General features: G+C 49.1%; 1 protein-coding gene across 7 annotated transcripts in view; it reads left to right on the top strand.

Annotated features, from left to right (window-relative positions):
- Positions 1-10,939, top strand: part of ZMYM3 (zinc finger MYM-type containing 3) — a 66,183-nt gene that overhangs the window by 321 nt on the left and 54,923 nt on the right. Inside the window, exons 1-3 of one of the 7 annotated variants that reach the window (XM_039487038.1) lie at positions 76-626; positions 2,310-2,391; positions 7,998-8,138. The gene's annotated coding sequence lies outside the window, so the exon portion shown is untranslated. Of the gene's footprint in view, positions 1-75; positions 627-1,116; positions 1,150-2,309; positions 2,392-2,698; positions 2,821-4,315; positions 4,415-7,997; positions 8,139-10,939 lie in introns of those variants that run through there. The other 6 variants (XM_039487028.1, XM_039487029.1, XM_039487030.1 and 3 more) reach the window with 6 other exon arrangements.

Genomic DNA, 10,939 nt, shown 5'->3' with positions numbered 1-10,939 from the left:
GGCTGTGACCATTCTTCCCGGCGCGAGCAGAGGGGCGCGCTGACCGCTGGGCTGGGCTGGGCTGGAGGGTCCGACACCGCCGCGGTCCCCGGGGGGCCCGGCCCGGCCCTATCACAGAGCCTGGAGCAGCGTCAGCTGCCAGGCGGGGCTAAGCCTGGGGGCCCTGGGCTAGGGGCTCCTGGGAGGCCCCATCCCTCCGGCTCGCTGCGGGGACTCGTGCTCTGCGTGCCGGCTCTGCTGCTGCCTCGTGTGGGAGCCCGGGCACCCGGCGCGGGGAGGGGCTGGATGCCACTAGGTGGCCGCGCCTGTAAAGTTCGGGTTTGCAATGTAGCTCCCGAGTCCTGTTTGTGGATCTAGCTCCCATTTATCCCACAGCCCAGCAGCCAGGGATGAAATACCAGCCTGCCTCAGGGAGCTCATAGTTGAGTGGTAGGCAGCAGGGACGTGAGATGCAGAGGGTACTAAGGCCAAAAGGAGCCTTGTGTTCATCTAGCCTAACCCGAGTAACACAGGCCACTCAGTATTTCCCACTAGAGTAGATCTTTTTAGAAAAATACCCAGTCTTGATTTAAAGACTCCATGTGATGGAGATTTTACTGCATCCCTTGGCAAAATTATTCTAATAGGTAATTAAATTTGCATCTTATTTCCAATTTGAACTTTACTGAGTTCAAGTTCCAGTTATTAGATCTTATTCTCTTTGTCTGCTAGATTCCCTCTATTATTCAGTATTTTCTCTTTTGTTGGTAATTATAGATCACAACCAAGTAACTTCTTTGATAAACTAAATAGATTGATCTTAAGTCTCCCACTCATTCCACTCCTCAAATTGCTCTTGTGGCTCTTCTCTGAACCCTCTCCAATTTTTCAGCATTCTTTCTAAAGGATGCATCCACCAGTAGTTGACACAATAGTCCAGTAACAATCTCCCCAATGTGGTATGCAGGGGTACTGTAATCTCCCTGCTCCTGCTGTATATCCCCTTGTTTACACATCCAAGGTCTGTGTTAAGTCCTTTTTGCTACAGCTTTGCTCTGGGAGTTCATAATCAGCTGGTTACCTACAATGGCCCCCTACATTATTTTTGATGTCACTGTGTTCCAGGGTACAGTCCCTGACCCTGTGTGACCTAAATTCCGTGTTCTAGAGGTAAGACCCTGTGTTGGAAGTATTGGTAGAGGATTGCATGCTTTATAGTTTCTGTAGGCCAAGTACATTGCACACATCAGGAGTTCCTACTAGCATCCTTCATTCTCCCTGTCCCCAAGATCCGTGGGTGGGTGTCATCCTCCTATCCCCCTCTATTTCAGGAACTTGCTGCAACTTCCTGCAATCTCTCTCCAACTAGGCATTCTGTGTGCCCTCCGTCCCAGGGCCTTGCATTCTCCTCCTCACAGAAGTGTCTCTGTGTGCTCCATTACTCTCGTTCCCCTATGCCCCCCATTTCTCCTATTCCAGGGTCTTTCAATCTTCCCCAGCCAGGGATGTTATGTGCCCTCATTCCCTTTTCCCCCACCATGCCAGGGGCTCTGTGTGGCCCCCTTTTCCCATTCCAGGGTCCCCCATTCTTCCCCCGCATCAGAGACTCTGTGTGAAATCTCATTAGCCTCTTCCCCCATCTCTCCCCTCTTCCTGCATGACAGGGTTTTTGTCTTTCCTGCATGCCATGGGCTCTGTGTGACTCCCTTCCCCACACCAAGTTCCCCCAATCTCCCCACGAGTGGCTTCTTGTGCTCCATTTTCACCTTCCCCCATACCAGGATCCTCATTCTCTCCTCCCTCATGCCAGGGGCTGTGTTCACACCCCCCCCCCCAATTCCCTCATGGTTGTTCTTTCTGTCTGGGAGACTAACATTTTGACATCCTGAATGATTTAACTCTGTTGGGAAGATACACAGCAATGAAACAGGAGTATTGTTATGCTAGAAGGCATTAATGGGTGCCATCAACCAGTTGTTTGATCTATAGACCATTGCGGAGGTGCTTGCATTGGTTGGCTGTGCTAAAGAGCTGACAGGAGCTTTGTGTCCCCCCCATTTTTCTAATCCCCCCCCCCCCAAATCAATACAGTTCTGGCCATTGATGCCTAGAGCATTCCCTGAAATTTTGGAATTGATTGCGTTACAGACAGAAAAATGCTGAGTGTGAGAACTTCACAAGCTCAGTCAGAAACACATGTACCGGTAGTTTGATTGCATCCAGTTTACAAATGATCCAGATTGTTCTGAAACAGTGATCTGTCCCCCTCATTTACTAATCCACCAACCTTAGTCTCATCTGTAAACTTTATCAATTATTTTATATTATAGATCACTGATTAAAAATATTAAATAGCATTGGGCCAAGAACCAAGGCTTGAGCGACTCCCAGTTGATAATAGTTAATGAACGGGTATGTTTTCATATTTATCTGTTAGCTCTGAATATATTTAATATGACCCATCTTGATTGTGTTTAGTGCTTGTTTTTAAGCAGAATGTTGTGCAGTACTTAGCTGCTTTACAATGGTGATATCAGTACTATTACCTTTATTAACCAGACTTGTAATCTTGCCTGGCTGCAGGTACAGGTTTTTTTGTTTGTTTGTTTGCTTGTTTGGGAGGGGGGGGGGCGTAGAGTGTTCCATAGGGTGGCGGTGGGCACAGTTCATAGGGAAGGTGATGAAGTGACATAATCTGGCTGGGGACACAAGTTGTACAGTTAGTGGGGAGGAGAGCAAAGGTGACAGTAGTGGGAATACAGTTCAGCTCAGGGAAACCCTCCTAGGGCCTGCAGCAGCAGGACAGGAGATGGGTGGAGGGGAAGCAACCGGAAAACACAGGTAAGGAAATGTGTGTGTTTTCAACCAAAAATGTGTAAGACCTGGTCAACAGCTGAAATTTCTACTGATGTACCTATTTTGGTTATGGATGTGACTTTTATAATTATTTTGCTAACAAGTAAAAGCCTACTGTATATGCAGTTAAACCACTATAAAGGTGACTTAAAAAAGTAGTTATTCCCCTTTGTGTATAAAAGCACCTCTTCCACACTAATATAACTGCATCCACACTAGGGAGATGGTACTGCTTTAATCATACAGTTATAGTTAATGTGGTGCAAAGTTTGTATGTAGACATGCCCAAAGTTGACAGTTTCCCTCTGTGGGAAACAGACTCCTAGGAAATATATACACAGAGAAAGGGAAGGGATGTAACACAGGACAACCACTAGCTTAAGAAGGTATTATTGAAAATAATTAACAGAACCCCCCCAAATGAGGTGCCATTTAATATACTTTGGGTAAGCTGTGCCCCATGTTCGAGACACTTCCCATATTTTGTCACCAGTCCCTATTTTGCATGCTGAGAGGGCTACTGCTCACCCTGGCCTGGTAGTTTCAGGATGAGGAGTTGAGGAGGATGAAAATCCATCTTTGCTCCACTCCACAGCACTACAAGAGAACTTCTGCTTTCCCAGAACTCTGCCTCTTGGCCAGGAATGATAGCTCATCTGGGAGGCAGGATATTGGCTAACTTAACATTCCTGCCTGGTAGAAAACTCCAACTCACATATTTCAGACAGAGAGCTAAACTGAGGGCAGCTCTACACTACAAATTTACACTGGGGCAGCTGCACCAATGCAGCATGTCTGGTGAAGATGCTCCAAGCCAACAGAAGAGAGCTTTCCCGTTGGCTTAATAATCCACCTCTGCGAAAGGCAGTAGTTACGTTGGTGGGAGCTCTCCCGCCAAAATAGCACTGTGTGTGTGTGTGTGTGTGTGTGTGTGTGTGTGTGTGTGTGTGTGTGTGTGTGTGTGTGTGTGTGTGTGTGTGTGTGTGTGTGTGTGTGTGTGTGTGTGTGTGTGTGTGTGTGTGTGTGTGTTTTAAGATCGGTATAACTATATCGCTCAGGGGTGTGGATTTTTCACACCCGGCGCAACATAGTTATACAGAAGTAAGTATGTAGTGTAGACCAAGCCTGACACAAGTAATTTTGGTCAGAGCTGCCTCAAGAGAAAAAGTGATTCACACACCACCTGTCTGATAGCTAACTGGCATGTGGCATCATATAACTATGTGAACACCTCGTAGTTTACAATACACATTAGGCCTGGTAAGAGCAGTTTGTACTAAATTTTATACTCTATTAGTAAGACTTAGCTGTAACAAGAAAGGGAACGTTTCCCTTCCATAATTCTTGTGCAGTTATGTTCACAGCCTTAATCTTGCATTAATGGAGTTTTTTGCATTTAATTTCCTTGATTTTATTTTTTTTTTGAGGTGGGGGAAGAATTATCTTCACCAGAATTCTCAGGAGATCAGCAGTCATTGCTGGTCTTACAGAAGCCCCATGTGTGCAGATGCACCTGCTACAATATCAGCAGCAGCTAGCATCAAAGGGAGAAGCTATGAGGCACTGCATCCCCCAACATGTAGGCTCCATCTCTGTAATACTAGCACTAGCAGCGTGAAGTGGAGGAGACATTCCTCTTGACCTCTGTGATGTCTCAGCATGTGTGGGGATTTCATGAGAGCAACACTGATCAAATCCCAGGAGAATAGAAGATCTGAGAAATTGCCTGTGCTTAATGGCATTAACATTTAAAAGTTCTGAAGGTGGGCTGAGTTGCCCCTTTGTACTGCTATTGTTTGGCTGGGGACAGTTTACTGTGGCGCTCAGTCAAAAGGGCAGGAGTGCTTTAGGCTGTGCTGACACAGTTGAACCGTCAGTACAGAACAAGAGCAACTTTCAGCTTGTCTGAACACAGAATTGTACCAGTTTCAATCAGGCCATGTCTATACTATGCGTACTATACTGGCATAACCACATAGTGCAGACACAGCTTGCGGTGACAGAGGGGTTTTTCGGCAGGTGTAGGAACATCATCTCACCAAGCAATGGTAGCTAGGTTGACAGAAGCATGCTTCCATCAGCCTAGGTGCATCTACACTGGAGGTTAACTCAGCAGTGTGGTTTTGTCACATCCCTGAGCAATATAGCTACGTCAAACTAAATTTTAAGGGTAGAATGAGCCTAAAGATGGGGTGTTACACTGATTTAGTGAAACTGGTGCAACTTTGGGTGTGGAAGAGCTTTGTTAGCAGGTGCCCAAAAGCAGGCTCAGAGCAGATTGTCATTTCTCTAAATTCTATTTTAAATTCTTCTCCAACCCTAGCTCACACTTGTAGGCCAGGGTTAGAACTTTCAGAATTAGAGTGGGATTTTTCCAAAGGGTATTGGCTTACCCATTCCCAGTGAAACAAATGGTAAAATTCCCGTTCACTTAAATGGGAGCAGTTACGGCAATGTCCAGTGCTTTTGAAAATCCCATCTTTAGCCATCGTGGGGATTTTGTTGAGTGAAAGAAGTCTTAAGTTATGTCTACACTACAGACCTTACAGTGGTGCAGCTGCACTGCTGCAAGATCTCCTGTGTAGCTGCTCTATGCTGATGGGACAAAGCTCTCCCATCAGCATAATTAAACCACCCCCAATGAGCAGCAGTAGCTATGTCGGTAGCATCTCCCACCGACATAGCGCTATCCACACCTGTGCTTTTGTCTGTGAAACTTATGTTGGTTGGGGTGTTTTGTTTTTTTTCCACAACCCTATCCGACAAATTGCTAGTGTGGACATAGACTTAGACTCTGAAGAGTGACCGTAAATATAGCATTGTGGGTGTAATACCAGCCACTGGTATCAGTGGATAATGACTATTGCCATGTGACCACTGAAACACTGACCCAGATCAGGTGGGACTGGAAATAGAGTTCGATTTCTTCCCAGCATGCCTGGTGTTAGATTCTTATTCTATTATAGTGGGCTCAATTTTTATCAGCTCTCGGTGACTCCATCTTAAATCAGCTCAGAATGGAGTATGGTGCCTTCTCCCAAGTCTTACAAAACCAACACAACTAAAACATAGAATAAGCTTATGTGGTCCCCAAAGGCAGTAGCACTGATTTGGATGCACATATTTTGTTGACAATAACTGAACTTTAAATACTATTTAAATAGAAAAACAATCTGTTTCTACTCAGATTAATAAAGGCTGGAGGCATTTCTCAGAAAGTTATGAGACTGTACAATGGGGGTTCCTAGCACATACCTGAGTGTTTGCTACCGTGAACTGTGTGTTCACCTGTGAGGTCTCCTAGCTTCTAACTGTCTTCAATCCTGGATCCCCGCCTGTCTCCCCTTCTCACTCCTTCCATCACCATTATTCATTTTCTTTCTTCCACCTTCAAGAATGCTGCTACTTCACCTAATGTTTCATTACATGGAACCAACTTCTCATTAGAAAGACTGTCTAATGGACACTTCCCCCCCCATTAGTGATTGTCAGGTCATAGCTCTACCATTGGATTAGCCCTACTTCCCTTCCCACTGGAGGCTGCCCAGCCTTACTTTCCTTCCTACTGGCCATTACCCATCCCCCCCATCTCCTCTCCCACTGATGATCACTAGGCTTTAGCTCCCATCCCATGTGCACAGACCCATCTCCTCTGACACGATCAGTTTCCTTCCCAGCTGCCTGTACTTTCAAACCCCATAACATACCAGTGGTAACTACGACTATTATCTCCATCTGATTGCATTTGTGTGTATGCGTCTGTATACACACAAACACTGTTCTAAGTCTAGAGCAGTGGTTCTCAAATATATTTGATCGGGGCCCCCTTTCTTTGTGTCTGTAGTCATTTATGCCCCTCCCTCCCAGTACATACACTGCCACCCAGCTCTGAAGGCAGAGCAGAGAGCAGTGGCTGCTGGCCGGGCACCCAGCTCTGAAGGCAGCACCCTAGAAGTAAGGGTGGCCATGTGAAAAGTGATATTTGTCAATATCACTTTTCACAACAGACTTAGTGCCCCATTGCCACCCTTACTTCTGTGCTGCTGCTGCCACCCCAGGACTGAGAGCCAGAGCCCCACCCCTCCAGAGGAGGGATATGTGTGGGAGGGCAAGGAGAGTCTGAGCCCCTGGGGGTGGGGCTCTGGCTCTCCCCACCTCCTGGGTGGGCACAGCCCTTCTTCAGGAGCACAAGCTACAGGGGTGGGGTGGGTGGCCTGACAGCCAGAGCTATTAAAAAAAAAAAAAAAAACCCACACAGCTCCTGCCTCCTTTGACACATTCCTTGGGAGACCAGCCCCATAGCTTTTGAACCACTGGCTAGAGTGTAAATAAGTAAAACACAAAGAGGTGAAAATCACTTCAGGAAAGTATTTATATATTTTAGCTCTCTTGAGAATGTAACAATTAAGTTATGCATAGATCATGGTTTGGGCACTGCTGCCCCTGAGGAAACTTCTCTGTGATCCCAATTCACTTTCTAGCACCCCACTTCTTTCCTACATATTAAAGCTCCTTGAATAAGCATTGGCCTGCTAAACCCAGGGTTGTGAATTCAATCCTTGAGGGGGCCATTTAGGGATCTGGGGCAAAAATCTGTCTGGGGATTAGTCCTGCTTTGAGCAGGAGGTTGGACTAGATGAGCTCCTGAGATCCCTTCCAACCCTGATATTCTATGAATGGTTCTCTATGCCCTTTTCTCCAACTCCCTCCTTGATTCCCTCCTCCTGCTCTTCCTCTCCATGTCTAAAAGTCTCTTCTCCATTCTTATTCTCCTGAGTCTCACCATAGACCCCTCTCTTACTCTTTGAGGCCCTCTCTTTCTTGGGGTTTAATAGTACTATACACAAAGGACCAGTGTTAAGGATGCACAGGTGCTTCCTAGATTGAGTGTTTCACTTTGCAACCTTAATATTCTGACAGGGTTTTTTTTAATATAATTTAATATTTACATTGCAATAGGCCTCAGAGGTCAAAATCAGGATCAGGGCCCCATTGTACTGCAGATGTAAGGAGAGAGTAATTTGCCTTATGAAGCTTACCATCTAAGACATATGTCATATGAAGGGTGGGGATAGAGGGATACACTGTTTATATACATACTATAAAGCAAGTATTTTTTCCTATCTTGCAAATTATTTATTCCCTTCTCCCCCTCATCTCAGCTGACACTGACTGGCAGATTTCTTTTTGACTTGAGTGGAGATTTAAAGCAGGAGAGGGCAGTTACTGGCCATCCAGATCAGTTGAGGGAGGCGTTCAGTGAAAAAGGAGTGGCATGGAAGGTGTGAGAAGCTGATGGACAGGTAGGTGAGCTGGCATTGCTGGTGAAGCAGGTTATCTTGTGACTCTACCCATTGCTCCTGTCCAAGTTATCTTGTCTTTCTCTATCACATCTTTAAACATTTTCTTCCTCTTCATCTCTGCTTCCACAACCCAGGGTCATGCCTTGGTTCTCTTTGGCCTGGACTCCTGTAATCGCCTCTTCTTCAGCCTTCCTCTCCCTTCTTCCATCTAACACACTGCAGCTAAAATCCATTTCCTTCCCTGCAGCTTCAGCCAGCATCCTCCTCCCTGTATCCTATTACTGCCCTCTGCCTTTCTGACTCCAGTCCCAGCTCCTTGCCTCACTTTCTTGGTGCCTGCAGTGCAGCCCTTTCTCACTGAGACTCCCTATTGGGTTACCCCCCTTGGGGGCATGAAATTGGAGGGGGAGATGTTAGGTGAGGGGATGGGTTTCCCCAGGGAAGGAGTGGGGAAGCAAGTGAGAGGATGGGGGGAAGTTGTGGGTTGGGAATTGAGGGGACAGGTGAGTGTCCTTGGGAGGGGATTGGAGTGAGGAGGGATGAGAGTGTTTCCAAGGAGTAAATTGAGGGCACATGTGTGGCTCTCAGCTGGAATCAAGGGGAAGAGGATGGACAGGCTCTCAAAAGATGTGTGGAATTGTGGTGAAGGGTGTGTGTGAGAGGATAGGGAGGATCAGTGCGGGATGGGGGGTGTTCCCAAGAAGTAAATTGAGGAGGTGGATGGGAATCTCAGGGGAGAATCAATAAGGAGGGCATGTGAAAAGTACTGGATTGTGTGGAATTGGGCAGATGGGTGAAGGGAGGTGGGTGTACCAGGAGGATGGGTGAATGGATGGGGGAAGATGGGGGTGTACCCATGAGAATAGGGGAGAGGAGGTGGGTACACCAAACGATGGGTAAGGAAGGGAATGGATGTGTGTGAGGGGTGGGGGTGACAGGAAATAATAGCATCCAGAGGGGATGGGTGTGTGAGAGACTGGATGGGGGTTTTCATGTGTGGGAATGGGGGTATTCATGAGGAAGGACAGGAGTGGAGGATGGAGGGAGGACAAGAAACAATAGTGCTCAGAAAGGATGGTGTGTGTGTGTGTGTGAGAGGATAGGGGTGTACCAGGGAGGCGTGCAAGGCAATGGGGCCATCCCCAAGGCATGGTGGAGGAGAGGGTGGGGTCCAAGGTGGGGTGGGGGAGGGGAGTGTCTCTGAAGGGAGAGGTTGTGTAAGGGGACGGAAGGTGTCTGGGGAGAAATGATGTGTGAGAGGGGACAAAGGGATCCTCAGGAGATGGGGGTTGTCCAGGGGAAAGGGTGTGTGTGGGGGAGGGAGGCGAGATGTGTCTGGGGGGCTGGAAGATGTGAGAAGGGATGATGGGATGTGTCCTGGGGGGAGACGGGTATGTGTGTGTGGGGGGAATGGGGAGTGTTTCTGGGGGGTGTCCAGGTGAAGAGGTGTGTGTGTGTGAGGGGATGGAGAGGTCCACAGGAGATGGGGGGGGGGTGTGCATGAGTGGATGGGGGGTGTCTCCAGGGGATAGGAGGATGTGTGAGGGAATGGTGTGTGGGGGGTGTCTCCAGGGATGGGGTGTCTGGTGGAGAGGGCTGTGTGTATGAGAGGGTATGGGACATGTCTGGGGAAGAGGGGTGTGTTTGTGTGAGGGGATGGAGAATCCTTGGGGGGGAGTGGTGTGAGAAGGGATGGGGGGTGTCCAGGGCAGTGTGTGTGGGGGGGGTAGGGCATGGTGGGGGGTCCTCAGAGGCAGAGGGGAGTGTGTGTATGAAGCGGTGGGTAGTCCCTGGGAGGGTCCAGGAATGATAGGGCTATTCATGGAGAGAGGGGTGTGTGTGTGTGTGTATATATGTGTGAGAGGAGATGGAGGGGTGTCCCTGGGGGGAGAGAGGTTGTGTGTGTGTGTGTGAGAGGATGCGAGAGTCCGATGGGGGGAGGGAGGCAGGATGTGTGAGGAGATGCGGGAGGGTGTCTGGGGGATGGGGTGTCTCGGAGGGTGTGAGGGGGGATGGGGTGTCTGTGTGAGTGGATGGGGTGTTACTGGGGGGTCCCTAGGAGAATGGGGAGGATGAGGGGGTGTGAGGGAAGGGGTTGTCCCTGAGGGCAGGCTGTGAGGGAAAGGGACGTGGGATGGAGGGGACAGCTGAGAGAGAGAGAGAGAGAGTGTGGGGGTGGGGGGAAGAGGGTGTCTGGGAGTAGGCGGGTTCCTGGGGGATGGGGCAGTTAGGTTGTGGGGTCCAGGGGTATGTGTGAGGAGAGGTGGGGTTGTTTCTGAGGGGAGGGGGACTGTGTAGAATGGGGTATAGGGGTCCCCATGAGGGGGTGGGTCCCCCTCACAGGGATGTGTGTGAGGAGATGTGTCCCTGGAGGGCATTGGGGTGTCTGGGGGCACTGGGGTAGAAGGGGGATGGGTCCCTGGGGGATAGGGGTCCAGGGTGTGGGTGAGGAATGGGGGGTTCCAGGCAGGATGGGGGTTTGAGGGTGAGAGAGAGGTGAGGGTATCCATGGTGGGAGGGGGACTATGGGTGAGGAGGGATGGGGAATACCAGGGAGGAGTGGGTGAGTCCCAGGGGTGTAAGGAGAGGTGAGGGTACTGTGGGTTGTGAGGGCCCAGCAGGGTGGGGGTCTGAGGGTGTGAGGAGAGCTGGGGGTGTCTCTAGGGGGGAGTGGACCTGATGGGGGGTGCCAGAAGTGGCCAGGTCCCAGTGGAGCAGGGGTCCAAAGGGGTGGGGAAGGGGTCCTGGGGGGGGGTGTCTCCATAAATGGGCAGGGCCCAGCAGGGATCTGGTGTGCATGA

The sequence above is a fragment of the Mauremys reevesii genome, linkage group 9, assembly GCF_016161935.1.
Source record: "Mauremys reevesii isolate NIE-2019 linkage group 9, ASM1616193v1, whole genome shotgun sequence".
Lineage (NCBI taxonomy): Eukaryota > Metazoa > Chordata > Testudines > Geoemydidae > Mauremys > Mauremys reevesii.
This window is presented reverse-complemented; position numbering and strand designations above follow the sequence as displayed.